Source organism: Pseudonaja textilis, chromosome 2 (assembly GCF_049901715.1).
Source record: "Pseudonaja textilis isolate UNSWEBS1 chromosome 2, rPseTex1.2, whole genome shotgun sequence".
Lineage (NCBI taxonomy): Eukaryota > Metazoa > Chordata > Lepidosauria > Squamata > Elapidae > Pseudonaja > Pseudonaja textilis.
The window spans coordinates 86,089,881-86,102,965 of NC_141991.1; the positions used below are offsets into that span (position 1 = coordinate 86,089,881).

The 13,085-nt window shown below is 38.2% G+C and overlaps 1 long non-coding RNA gene across 1 annotated transcript in view; it reads left to right on the top strand.

Moving 5' to 3' along the window:
• Positions 1-658: 658 nt before the first annotated feature.
• Positions 659-13,085, top strand: part of LOC148126950 (uncharacterized) — a 36,924-nt gene continuing 24,497 nt past the window's right edge. Inside the window, exons 1-2 of the long non-coding RNA XR_015741758.1 lie at positions 659-693; positions 1,012-1,148. This is a non-coding gene — a long non-coding RNA (uncharacterized LOC148126950). The remainder of the gene's footprint in view (positions 694-1,011; positions 1,149-13,085) is intronic.

Below are 13,085 nucleotides of genomic sequence, written 5' to 3' on the forward strand. Positions count from 1 at the left end.
TGAGACACACAAACTGCTTTAGTCTGATAATTGAGACATCTATCCAGCACGAGGTATTCTGAGCAGGCCTTAAAACAGGTTAGCTTTGGGGCCAATTTTACACAGCATAGATTAACTCCAAGTTTACCATCAGACCAACAATCAAGTAAGCAATACTCCAGTCAAGAAACTGCCAAAGAAGCCAATGATAAACAACTCAACCAAAGTATCTAAAACCAACAACAATACTGACAGGGCAAGCCTCTAAAACAGGGGTGTCAAACTGGCGGTGGGCTGATGTGTCACATGCAGGCCACACCCACCCCACCTCCGCAAAGGAGAAAAACATTGTGAAATGTCATGACAGCAATGTGATGCTGGAGTTTGACACCCATGCTCTAGAATATAAAGCTTGACAGCAAACTTCACTTCTCAGTAGCACTGATGATGTTACCTAGTTTGGGTGATGAAACGTCTGCAAGAAAACAAACAAGCTCAGAGACCCCTCATCTCAACCCTGAGCTACCAATATTTTCCTTTACTGGTTGCACAGCCCTCTATGTGCAGATTCCTAAGCTATCTTAGTTAACAGCTTGCTAAAAATAATCTGCCATGCCTGATAGGCCAAAGCCAAATTCATCAAATGAGAGATCCAAGGAAAGTTGACAAACATGATCTACAATGATTGTATCCAGCATCTGGTAATCAAAGTTGGTAAGTTTAACACTGTTCTTTTATGAGCCACTGAACAGAATTATCTTCCTGAAATTTACATCATTTAAAAAATATTCCATGTCAATTGCCTTCCTAACATTTCAAGACTTGATACATTATGAATTGTTTTGTGCATCCTGAACTGCATGGCTATTTATGAGTATGAACATTTTGATTCTTTTCCCCTGCTATTTATCATAATTGTATAAATCTGTTTGGTACTGTATATTGTTAAGAAAAAAGAACTAAGTTGTATAAGCTTCCTTCACAGCTTGTTTGCTGTGTTAATGCAATGTCTTTTTCATTATCTTCTGTAAGACAGGCACAAGAGAATTCTACCAGAACCTGTTTAATTGTCAGAGTAAATGTACTTTTAATGATTGCGTAACTCTGTACCTTGTACTCTGTACAGTGAGAAAGCAACATACAGACATTTAGAAGATGCAGCTTTTCAGGTAGGAAGAGATGGAAAGACTTTTAGTTGTTAATTACTGCATATTGGACTATAATAGAGCCAAGCTACATAAACTCCAACTCTTTGCTGACAGCTTAGTGTTCATCTGGATTTCTGCAGCCCTGTTCTGGTAGCTCTAAGCTACAGATATTTAAAAAGGCAATCTTACTATAGTCAGAGCTGAATGTGCACTCATAGCTCTGAACTGGGGAGAAATTCTATTGAACAGAATAGAATGTATTTTTGAGAAGAAAACACATAAAATGATAGGTATGTCTTGGAACCATTCAGTCTACAAACTATAACATAAAAATGGCCAACACCTTGGGGATTTTGAAACCATTAAAGATTGGTGGTAATATTTATGTAATGTTCATTGACTCAGCTCCTGATTTTATTGTCTCTACACCTTTGTATGGTTTTTTTAATGAGTTACATATTTCAGTGGGTTATTTCTTTCTTTCTGAAATAATACTGACAATTCTACAAATTTGTATTCAATACAAATGCCTTTATGTCACTTCAATCAAGAGACCAGTACTAGAGTATTATCCCCTAATAATTATCCTATTTGTTCTCCAGAAGAGCACAGTTGTTTGGTCCTTATGATTTTGGGTCATATGGGGAAGACATTTCAGTTTTTGCTGAGCTTCAGGCCTGTGTTTGGTTTCTGCCTTGCTTTCTGTCTACATTCAGTGGGCAAATAATTCTGGCCCAAGCTCTCGGACTTTGTTTAGAATTTATTTTATAAATAGATTGATCCTAAATGTAAGATACCTTGGGCTTGTTGTTCTTGCTCATGTTAAGAGCAGAACATATTTACCAGAAGTAGTATTCAGCAGGTTCTGATCAGTTCTGGAGAACCAGTAATGGAAATTTTGAGTAGTTTGGAGAACCATCAAATACCACCTCTGACTGGAGATTTTACAGTATCCTTCCCCTGCCACACCCACCGAACTGGTAGTAAAAACAATTTAATCTCACCATTGATATTTACATGCCCAAAGGAAATGAATTGTAAGATGATTCCCCCATCCCAAAGGCCAGAATTAGACAAAAAAAAAACCATTGCTTTTATTACTATTTTTTTACAGCTACATTATAGGTGGGATGGATTATATTTCCTTTCAGATAAATATAAGTTTATAGTAAAATAGATTTACCTCCTTTTTAATATGCCTACCATATTGTTCGCATTGAAAGATGTTGCCTCTTCTTTTTGTTTTGTTTAATGTCTACAAAGTGCACAATGTAGCTTCATCATTTATGCAGTGAATTTTTCCTAGTATGATCAGTTTCCTTGGCCAGATAAGCTTGCAATGATATCAAGTGTATTGGGAAATGTTAATGGGGACAAAGGTGAGGACAACATGGGCTGCTACTCCAGATAGTATAGTTCTGAGCTTTAAAAAACAAGCTTGATATCATCATATTCTGTAGGAATACAGACAAGTCTCTTTTCAGTTCCTAATGCAACAGACAGGAAGGCTAATTATCATACTCACAAATGGACACCTAACTATGTTACAAAAAACTGGCTTAGTGTGGTTAGTATATATGCTCTGAAAGTTATTCCAAGGTAAGTTGTTCTGCTCTTTCAGGAGCCAGTCAAAATGTGACATGACTGATCTATTAAAAGAATCTCATTGGGGAGATGGAGAAAACAGCTAGCCACAAAAATAAGGACATTTGGATTAGGATCAATTTTTTTTAATCCTGTTTATCTTATTTATATTTTGCATCTCTTGAGCTGCTATTTTCTTACCAAGGCTGCATTTTTTCTACCATAGCAAACAAGAGCTTATAGAGGTTTCCCCCCCCCCCCCCAATCTTGGCAAGAGTGGACTTCAACACCCATAATTCCCCAGCCAGCAAGATTGGAAAAAAAAACTTAGAGGATGTTGAATAATGTGCCATGCTACTACAGGATCAAAGAAGTCATGTCAAAGAATGAAGGAGAAGCCATTAGGGATAGTCTTTCTCTCTCTGATCATCAATTAATGAGATTTTCCATTCTTGCTTGCATTTCTTCACATGTATCTGCTTCCCAGATCTGATATCGCTGGCATCCAATGAATTAAAAACCAAGCAGGGTTGAGTTACTTGCATGGGATAAAGAACCTACTTCCCTAGCAACTATTGTTGAGTGAAAGGTAAAGGGCCAGGAGAATTGGGGGGACGTTACTGTATCTGCTAAAATTTAACATAGGTACTGTAATGATAAGAAACATTTGTACAATTTTACAATACAGCAAAATCCTCTCCCGCTCACTGAAAGGAAGGAAAATTTACAACTGACTTAAATCATTAGTAAGCAATGAGAAAAAAAAGTAAATGTAAAAAAACGATGGAATATTTCACCAATGCTCTTTGATTGGTAGCTCAAGCAAGCTTTCTGGAAGCATTCAAGGAGGGACTTAAATAGGAGCCCTTTTAGATGAGAGGCCCAGAACTGGAGATGTTTCTTTGAAATGAAACTACTGCTCAGAAGACTAAATGAAATATCTGCTGTTATCTAAAACATGCATATGGGAATACCTAACACTGTGTGTGCAGGGAAAAATGCAGGCAATGTTATGAAGGACACTTTTAAAATGTAATGTTGTGACTGTGGTTATTTGCAGAAGCAAAGCTCAAACATTTAAAAATTAACTGGTTTGGGTCTTTAACTAGCATAAATAATAAAATAGACAATACAGAATCATTCATCACCACAACATCAGGTGATTGTTAAAGGGGACTTATAATAAATGTTAATGAAATTGTAAAATGTTTAATCTGTAAAACTATAAAATAGGTCAGGGATACAATAAAATTTATAGTGTAAAATAACACTAGAGAACATATGAAGCTAGAAAACAGAAATAAGTGGAACTAGACATCTAAAACTTATAAGGTAATTTTTAAAAATGAACTAAAATACCCTAAAATCATATTTAGTCAAATTAAAATAATATGCATTTTTAAATTACAGTTCTAAATGGCAAAGGAATTGAGATCAAAATAGGATTTCTAGCCCAATTGGTCAGTAGCTTTGGTTTGGCCATCCTCACAGAAATTCAAGCACTCTATAAAGGAGACCTTCATGTATGAATGTTCTCTCTAGAGAAAACATTCATACATGAAGAACTCCTGTATAGGGTGCTTGCATTCCTGTCAAAATGGCAGCCCGCGGGCCAGATGCATCATGCATAGGCCACACCCACCCCAGTTCCACAAAGGAGAATAAAGTGTCACAATAGGTCACAGGCTGACAACATGACACGATGACTTTGACACCCATGCTCTAGCACAACAAAGTGGATGGTACTGAAATAAACAAAATGAAGGGCCTTCTGTGTGTTAGAGGCATGTAACATATTTAGCAGATATTATTGTGTATTTTCAGTTTCACCACTAGGAAGATTAGGGACTCCAACCAGTCAGACTGATGCTCCTTATCCATTATAGATTGCATTAGGAGAGTTCTTACTTGGTCCTATCCCATGGATCATAGGCAGTAGATGATCCAAGTAAAAAAATAACTTTTTCAATAACTGCGTTTTTTCTCATAAAGTTTGGCATCCATCTGCAAACATTACTAGAGATAATCTTAACCAGATTAACCCTAACCCTTGCCTCAGCTTTTATCACACCTACCTACAAATATTATCTAGTACTTGAGACCAAACAAGTGACTGAAAGACAGACCTTTAAAAAATGTATAATCTCCAGAGAAGGGAAGTCAGAAAAAGAGCTTTACCACATTCCAAATAAAAGTTATACCAAAGATCCGGCTTCAAAGTTTGAGAATCCTGGGGACATAATAGCTTCCTTTATTCCAGAAGAAGTTTAAACGGCAGCATTTACTCTACTCTACTCTACTGATCATTCTGAGTTACAAATGTTCTATAAGCCTCCCATGACCAGAAGGAGAGAAAATCATCCCCAGATATTTGAAGTCTGGCACTTGTTCAATTAAATTTCCACTGATATGCCACCAGTAGATCTTTAGTCTCTTAGCAGTTACAACAGTTTTAGTCTTTTTATTATTTATCTCCAGCTGATTCTCTTTGCTGTACTGAATGAGGACCCCCCCCCCAAGGCGCTTCTGGGTCCTATGGGGATACTAGAAATAAGTACCATATTGCCTGTGTAGACTAAACTGGGAATATGTTCCTACTAATTTAGAGTTGTGGAAATTCAAATTATTCAGATTGTTCATTTCATCATTTAAATAAAAATTAAATCAAAGTAAATCAAAGATACAACCTTCTCCAACAACTTTCTGGGCTACAGTAAGTATTTAATAAGTGCCCTTGAAGACTGCATATGATTTTCAGGGAAGAACCACAATGTAAGTTGTGCTTAATACTACCCCACCCCCCATAAATATTGTTCAGGAAATAAAATCAAATGCTGCTTTCATATCTGTAAAAGCTGCATATAAGGAAACACATATTCTTAAGATAAAATCTCAAATACAATAATGGCTAATAAAGGGAGTGACCCTCCCTAAGATCAGTCTGTCTCTCTGCAACAATATCTACTTGTTCAAGTCAGTCCCTCTATTTCCAGCATAAATGCCTAGCATATAATATACTCAGTGGTGGGATTGAAATTTTTTTACTACCGGTTCTGTGGGTGTGGTATGGTTTAATGGGCATGGCAGGGGAAGGATCCTACAAAATCTCCATTCCCTCCCCACCCACTAACTTGCTTTCCAGCTCCGTTCTCCTGTGCAGGGCAACCAAAGAAGACCCAGCTGATCAGCTGGGACTCAGGAGACAGAGAATGGATGGGGCGAGGCCAGTCAGAGGTGGTATTTGCCAGACTACTCCAAACTACTCAAAATTTCCGCTACCGGTTCTCCAGAACTGGTCAGAACCTGCTGAATACCACCTCTGAATTTACTGTATCTTTACATACTGACAAATTAAGGATCAAGGATTGTTAATCTCCAAACCTTGAGGATTTGATTGTATCAATATATATTAATAAGTAAAATATTATAGCATTATGTTTACCAATTTTGGTAATATTTTTTCCAGGAACATTCCAAGGCCTCAAATCAAACCTCAACTGCTTTCATTGCCAGCCAATCTAAATCCAGTTCAAGATTTCCATAGGCTATTATTCTTACAAAATTTACAAAAAGATCTATCTTAAGCCTCTGGCAAAACACAACTATCCAACTGCTTTTAGCTATAGTTCAGGAGATCTGAATCCATGTTATCCTCATTGCCTGAATGAGGCATGACATTCATACCTCCTGTCTTACATTGAAATAATTGCTTATATGTTGTCTACTTTTGCTTAAGAATGTTCCATGTAATCATTATTCATACGTTCATTTTATATGCATTCTAACTGATAGGTTTGGTGGGGGGGATACATTTGGAATCAAATCATGATTTGAAGTGACACTAACGCCAATATGAGTTAAAAATACCTGTACCAAGTAGCATGGCCTACATCTTTAAAAGATACCAAGGAGGTTATTGATTTCCTGTGGAGTGTCTTCCCCAATCCTTGCCTTAAGAACACAGAGGAGAGTAACTGCTCTCTCAGAAATGAATCTGTGTCATTCCTGATTGAGCTGGTTGAAGGAATTTCTTATTTTGTTGTCTTGCTGACTTAGGAGCAATAAACTCAACAGAGGTCCACTAGCTCTCATAGTTAAGTTCAGCTTCATTTTGAAACACTCCATATCCAAAAAAGCAATAACAAAATAGTGAAACGCAGTGTGGTCAGTAGCATATGGAACACACTAACATTATTTTAAATGTAATGTGGAGCCTCGAAACGTCCATATCGATACCTTAAACTGTGCTCCTTAAGGATTTGACAACCACTGCAGAGCTTTCAGTATAAATATACTCCAGCTGCCATGTTTTTTCATCGGGTTTGCAATTTCCAAATACTTTTCAGAACTAAAAGAAAGTGGGGGGGAAGCAGGAGTTAAGATGCATTGTAAACTATGCCTGGAAATGTGATTCAGAAAGTGTTGTAGTTAATACACAAGCTGCATTTGTGCAAATGTTTCCCTCACCATAGCTACCCTCTATACAGCCATTGACAGCTGGGGTCAAAAAGCACACGCACACACACTGCAGACCAGCTGTTTCTAGGGATGTGCAGCCACTTCCAAAACTGGCTTTGTGTCAGTCCCTAAGTCCCACTTCTCCAATATACTTATACATATTTCATCTTGTTCTCTCTCATGCACCTTATTACTGAGATTAATCAACACTCACGGGAACTGATGGTTTTCTTGGGATTAGATGGTAGGGGGCAATAAAGCTTAGTCTCATCAGCATACTGATAGTGGCCTACTCCAAAGAACCTCCCTCAGCACTTTCATGTAGATGTTAAAACAGGACAAGAGAATATAAAACCTTGTGGGATATTACATACCATCAATGATTTAGCTTTCAAGCAATAATCCCAGCACCATTTTTCCTTCTCTTTGTTGTTCTTTTTTTTTTAAAAAAAATTGTTTTAAGAAGTTAAACAAAATTCAAAATGCAAATTTAAACGAACCCTGAAGCAAATTCTTAGCCTCCAAATTAAAAAAATAAAATCAAACAGGGGATATAAAACAACAAAATCCCCAGCATCATCTCACAATCCATCTTCTGCCTACAGAGTTAGGTGTATAAATAATTTATACTCCTAAAAGGTTAAGAATTGCAAGCCTGAAGAAACAGACAAAAACAGGGAGCTATAAAATAAACAAGAAGAGAACCACAGATAGTTTTGCAATCTGCTGGCAAACTTTACAGCAACGAGATCAGGGCAAGGAAGACCTGGTTCTGGACACCACCCACGCTTATAGGTGTGCATTCCACCATAAAAAAAAAAACATGCTCCAATGCAAGCATGCAAGGTCAAGACCACAAACATAGGTTTTCACCCCATAGGATAGAACTGTAATGTTGGGGGAGGGAACCAACTTGTTCTCCAAAGCACCTGAAAGCAGGACAAAAAACAATGGATGGAAACTAATCAAGAAGAGAAGCAACCTGGAATTAAGGAGAAACTTTCTAACAATTAACCAGTGGGACAGCTTGCCTTCAGAAGTTGTGGGTGCTTCATCACTGGAGGTTTTTTAAGAAGAATCTAGACAGTCACTTGTCTGAAATGGTGTAGGACACGGGTGTCAAACTTGCTGAGTCATGTTGCCATCATGTGACGTTTCGTGATGTTTTTCCCATTCACAGAGCTGGGATGGGCATGGCCTGCACACGATGCATCCAGCCTGCGGGCTGCCAGTTTGACACCCCTGGTGTAAGGTCTCCTGCTTGAGTAGGGGGTTGGACTAGAAGGTCTACAAGGTCCTTCCAGCTCTATTCTGTACCATTAGCACAGCCCCTCCCCAAGGCTGTGTGCTTTCTGCACTTCTCTTCACCAATGACTGCCTCTCAAATGATCCATCTGTTAAAATACTGAAGTTTGCAGATGATACAACTGTGATTGGTCTCATTCGAGACAATGACGAATCTGCATACAGACAGGAGGTTGTACAACTTGCCTTGTGATGCAACCAGAACAATCTGGAACTGAACACACTCAAAACCGTAGAAATGGTGGTAGACTTTAGAAGAAACCCTCCCATACTACCACCTCTTAGAATACTAGACAACACAGTATCAACAGTAGAGACCTTCAAATTTCTAGGTTTTACTATATCACATGACCTAAAATGGTCACCTCAAAAATATCATCAAAAAAGCACAACAAAGAATGTTCTTTCTTTGCCAACTCAGAAAGCTCAAACTGCCCAAGGAGCTGCTGATACACTTTTACAGAGGAATTATTGAGTCTATCATCTGCACCTCTATAACCGTCTGGTTTGGTTCTGCAACCCAACAGGACAGACACAGACTTCAGAGGGTAATTAGGACTGCAGAAAAAAACAAGTACTACCCACCTGCTTTCAATCAGGGACCTATACTGCACAAGTCAAAAAGAGGGTGTGAAAATATTTACAGACCCCTCACATCCCAGACATAAACTGTTTCAACTCCTACCCTCAAAACAACACTACAGAGCACTGCATACCAGAACAACTGGACACCGTTCCTGTCCTATTTTTTCTTTTTCTTATATGTACCCATTTCATATATCCATAACTATGTTTATACTTATACCTGTTATCTTATAATTGCTTGACAAAATAAATAAATAAAATAAATAAATAAATAAACAAGGACAGTTTTTTCCCAAAAGCCATCACTCTGCTAAACAAATAATTCCCTCAACACTGTTCAACTATTACACTATTACACTATTACAAAGTCTGCACTACTGTTACTCATCACTCCTTATCACCCCTCCCCTCCCACTTGTGACTGTATGACTGTAACTTTGTCGCTTGTATCTTTACAATATAGATTGACTGTTTCCTAGAATGATTTGATTGCTTATTGTACCCTATGACTATTAAGTGTTGTACCTTATGATTCTTGACTCTTGATGAATGTATTTTTTCTTTTATATATACTGAGAACATTTGCACCAAGACAAATTCTTTGTGTGTCCAATCACACTTGGCCAGTAAAGAATTCCATTCTATTCTATCTATTCTATTCTGATTGACTGATTGATTGCTAGAATTTTGCCTTATATGTCAAAATATACTTTTCCCCATTACTTGCAAAAATTATCTGGGTTTTAAGCTAATTTCCCCCTTCCTGATTCCTAGATGATCTGACAGTTTTATCTTCCTTCAGGTCAGCTTCACCTTAATGTTAGCAGTTAAGAGAAGCTTTCTTGTTGAGGAACAAATATTCAGCAAATGTTCACATCAGATTAAAAGTACCCTTTAAGAAGCTAATTTGCCAGCCAAAGCACTACAGGTACCAGCTTCTTTGCTAGCTCTCACTTTTAACTATGACTCAAGGATAAGATCTGTTGGGAAAAAAATGCAAAAATGCTACTGCCATCTTTTTAAAGCAGATATTGCCATTTTGCCTCTGAGAAAAGCTTCAGACTTTTGAATCTCTATAAGTAGTTCACCTATCTGGGATATCAATCCATTATTGAAATCAGCTTTTTTAGTGAGTAGAATTTTATTTCTGGAAGCTGCTTTGAGGAGAATATTGTTAACCTAAAAGGTATCTGGATAAATTATACTGCTGCCATTTTGGAGCAAATGTACTAAAACATTCTCTTAAAGGAATGGGGACACTCTAGCCTTCAACAGAAGAAATGTCCAGTACAAAGAGATGGGGTATAAGAGTAAAGATGCAGGCCAGGGTGATGTGATCAAACTTCCACCTGTTGTGCATTTGTATCCCACAAACAAAACATATGAAAGCTGACTAGATGACTTGGGGCCAGTCACTCTCAATCCAACCCAACTCAGATGGTTGTTATGGAGAAAAAGGGGGATGGAAGGAAGGAAGGTTTAGATGGTAGCAAATCCTAGGTCCAAGCTTAGAAAAGAGAAGATGGAGAAAAGGATGAGGAAGGAACATTCAAATAAGCAGAGGACACCATCTATCTCCAGTCTTCAACACAGTCCTTTCAACAGTTCCAAGAAGACTCCACACCCGTTTGCACTACTCAGGTGATCTTGACTACACAGATATACATCCAGGTGGCCTCAACGTCTCTCTAAAACAAGGGTATCAAACTCAGTATGTTACATTGCCATCATGTGATGTATCACAATGTTTTTCCCTTCACTGAGCTGGGGTGGGTGGGGTCTGTGCATGATGCATCCAGACCAGGGGGCACCAGTTTGACACCCCTGTTCTAAAAAGAATGCAAATGACCAGTTGTCTGCAAGGAGTATAAATCCTTCCATTCCCCACCATCCAGTCAGAGATGAAGAAGCTTTTTGGATGAGAAGCTAAACATCTCCAAAATTAAAAATGAGAAAGTCCAGTTGCCTCTTGAAAAAGCACCTTTGGGACAACCATTACCTGGATGACAGAGAATCTCTATAGACAAGCAGAGAACCAGGACTGTTAGCTTCCATTCCATTACTAATGACCTCAGAAGCAAGTCTCTCATTTATTTTACTGCAGCAAAATTTTACTCCAGTATTGTAGCTGCCAATCTGCTCACTCTCCGTTCTGCAATCTGAGCAGGCCTTTATGGTAGTATTAACATTTTTTGTACATCATATACTTCTAAAGAGGGGAAATAATCGGGATTTTTATTATTCAAGTTCTATAGCCATCCATCTCAACCAATAATTCTGGTTTTACATCAACAACAGAGCAGGCTTTAGCTCAGAGTTAGCTGAAACACATATACATTTAAGTTTTCAGTTCCTGCAAGAAAGTTTAATATATCACATGGAACCACTTTGTCTGTGCTTTCAAGGAGAATTTGAAATGCTATGGAAGCTTCCCATCTTGAAGATATATACAATGCGCAGAGACTGTGTTCCATGAAATGAGTAACATACCAAGGAGAAGCTTAACTTGGTTTGACTCCATCAGTTTTGGTCTTTTACAAAGGCTGCCAAGATCAACAGAAACTCTGCATTTGAGGGAAAAGAATTATGAGCTAAGTAAACATTCCCTCAGTTTCTCAGCAGATACAGTAATTTGCTACTTACAAAGCCAAGCTTTTTACTCTGTAAATCTCCGAGTTCTTTTAAAAATACCAAAAAACACTTGATTTTCTCTGTCTGCCAAAGAAAAACTGAACAGGTCTTTTGACCTTAACCTTTCAGAACATGAAACACATGTTACTTTAACCAGAGAGAGATGTACAGTTTGAAGATTAAATAGTGTTCATAAGGCATGAAGGATGTTCAAAATGTAAGGGCAAAATGCTTGTTTGTCTGCTGTAGTAGCCCCTAAACTCCACTTCTGACACTTGCCTACTTTTGTCACTCTCCCTCTATTAGTTGATGCTAATGAGTGACATACTTCTCTTCCTCCTTTGAAAAGTGTCACCTGCTAATTTCTGTAAGTCAAGCATAGTAGCTACACAGAGCAGAGTTTTTCAGGTAAGCTAAAAGCCTTACAAAATAGATAGGCAATGCATGGTTCCTCAGATGTTGCTGATTTTCTGTCTCATGAGCCAATACCAGCAGAGCTAGAGTTGCAGCCTAACAATATTTGATGGCCCGGTGTTGCCAATTCTTGCTTTAAAGGAACAATACACAAAGATGAATGGTTCCTGCCGCTAAAGCAGCCATTCACTTGACTTCTTTTTCTGGTTGAGAAAAATGACCTTGCGGGAGTTTAGATCAGAGCTCCAAACAAGGGGAGAAAAGGAAGTCTTGTGCAATTATATCCTTAGGACTTTCTTACAACTGGGTAGCAGAGATAGTCCTTGTTTAATATGGGTTTATTCAGTGACTGTTCAAACTTATGATGGCGCTGAATGAATTACAGACTCTTTGTACTTGTAGCTATTCACCACACTGTCATATGATCACATGATTGGTTGTTTGGCAACCAGCTCCCAATGTTTCAGTGGCCCCATATCATGTAATCGCCATTTGCCACATTCATTGCCAGCTTCTGACAAGCAAAATCAATGAGGAAGCTGCCCATAAATTGCAAATGGTGATCATATGACCACAGGGTGCTGCAACCATGCAAGATTCACTTAACGATGGCAGTTGGGACTGCTGGAACTGCTTTTTTGACACGATCTCATGAAATTGTACTATATGACTGTGTCTCTTAGCGATGAAGCTCCTGGTCACAATTGCTGTCAGTTAGTGAGGACTACCTGTAGTGAGACCTGATGAATTCCAAAGCTAGACGAAACAACAGTAGATTATCACGAAGAGATCACCTTTTCTCATATTAATGAATGTAAAAGCTCTCAAAAGAGCCAAAGAGAAGGGATTCCAATCCTAACATAAAGCAAAGGCAGATTGATATTGAGGTGAAGAAGTTCTTCAAGGAACTTGGTCTCAAGCTTAAATTGCCTTAAAATACTGGCAAGGATTTTGGCTTGGACTTGGAAATGCCCTGATAAC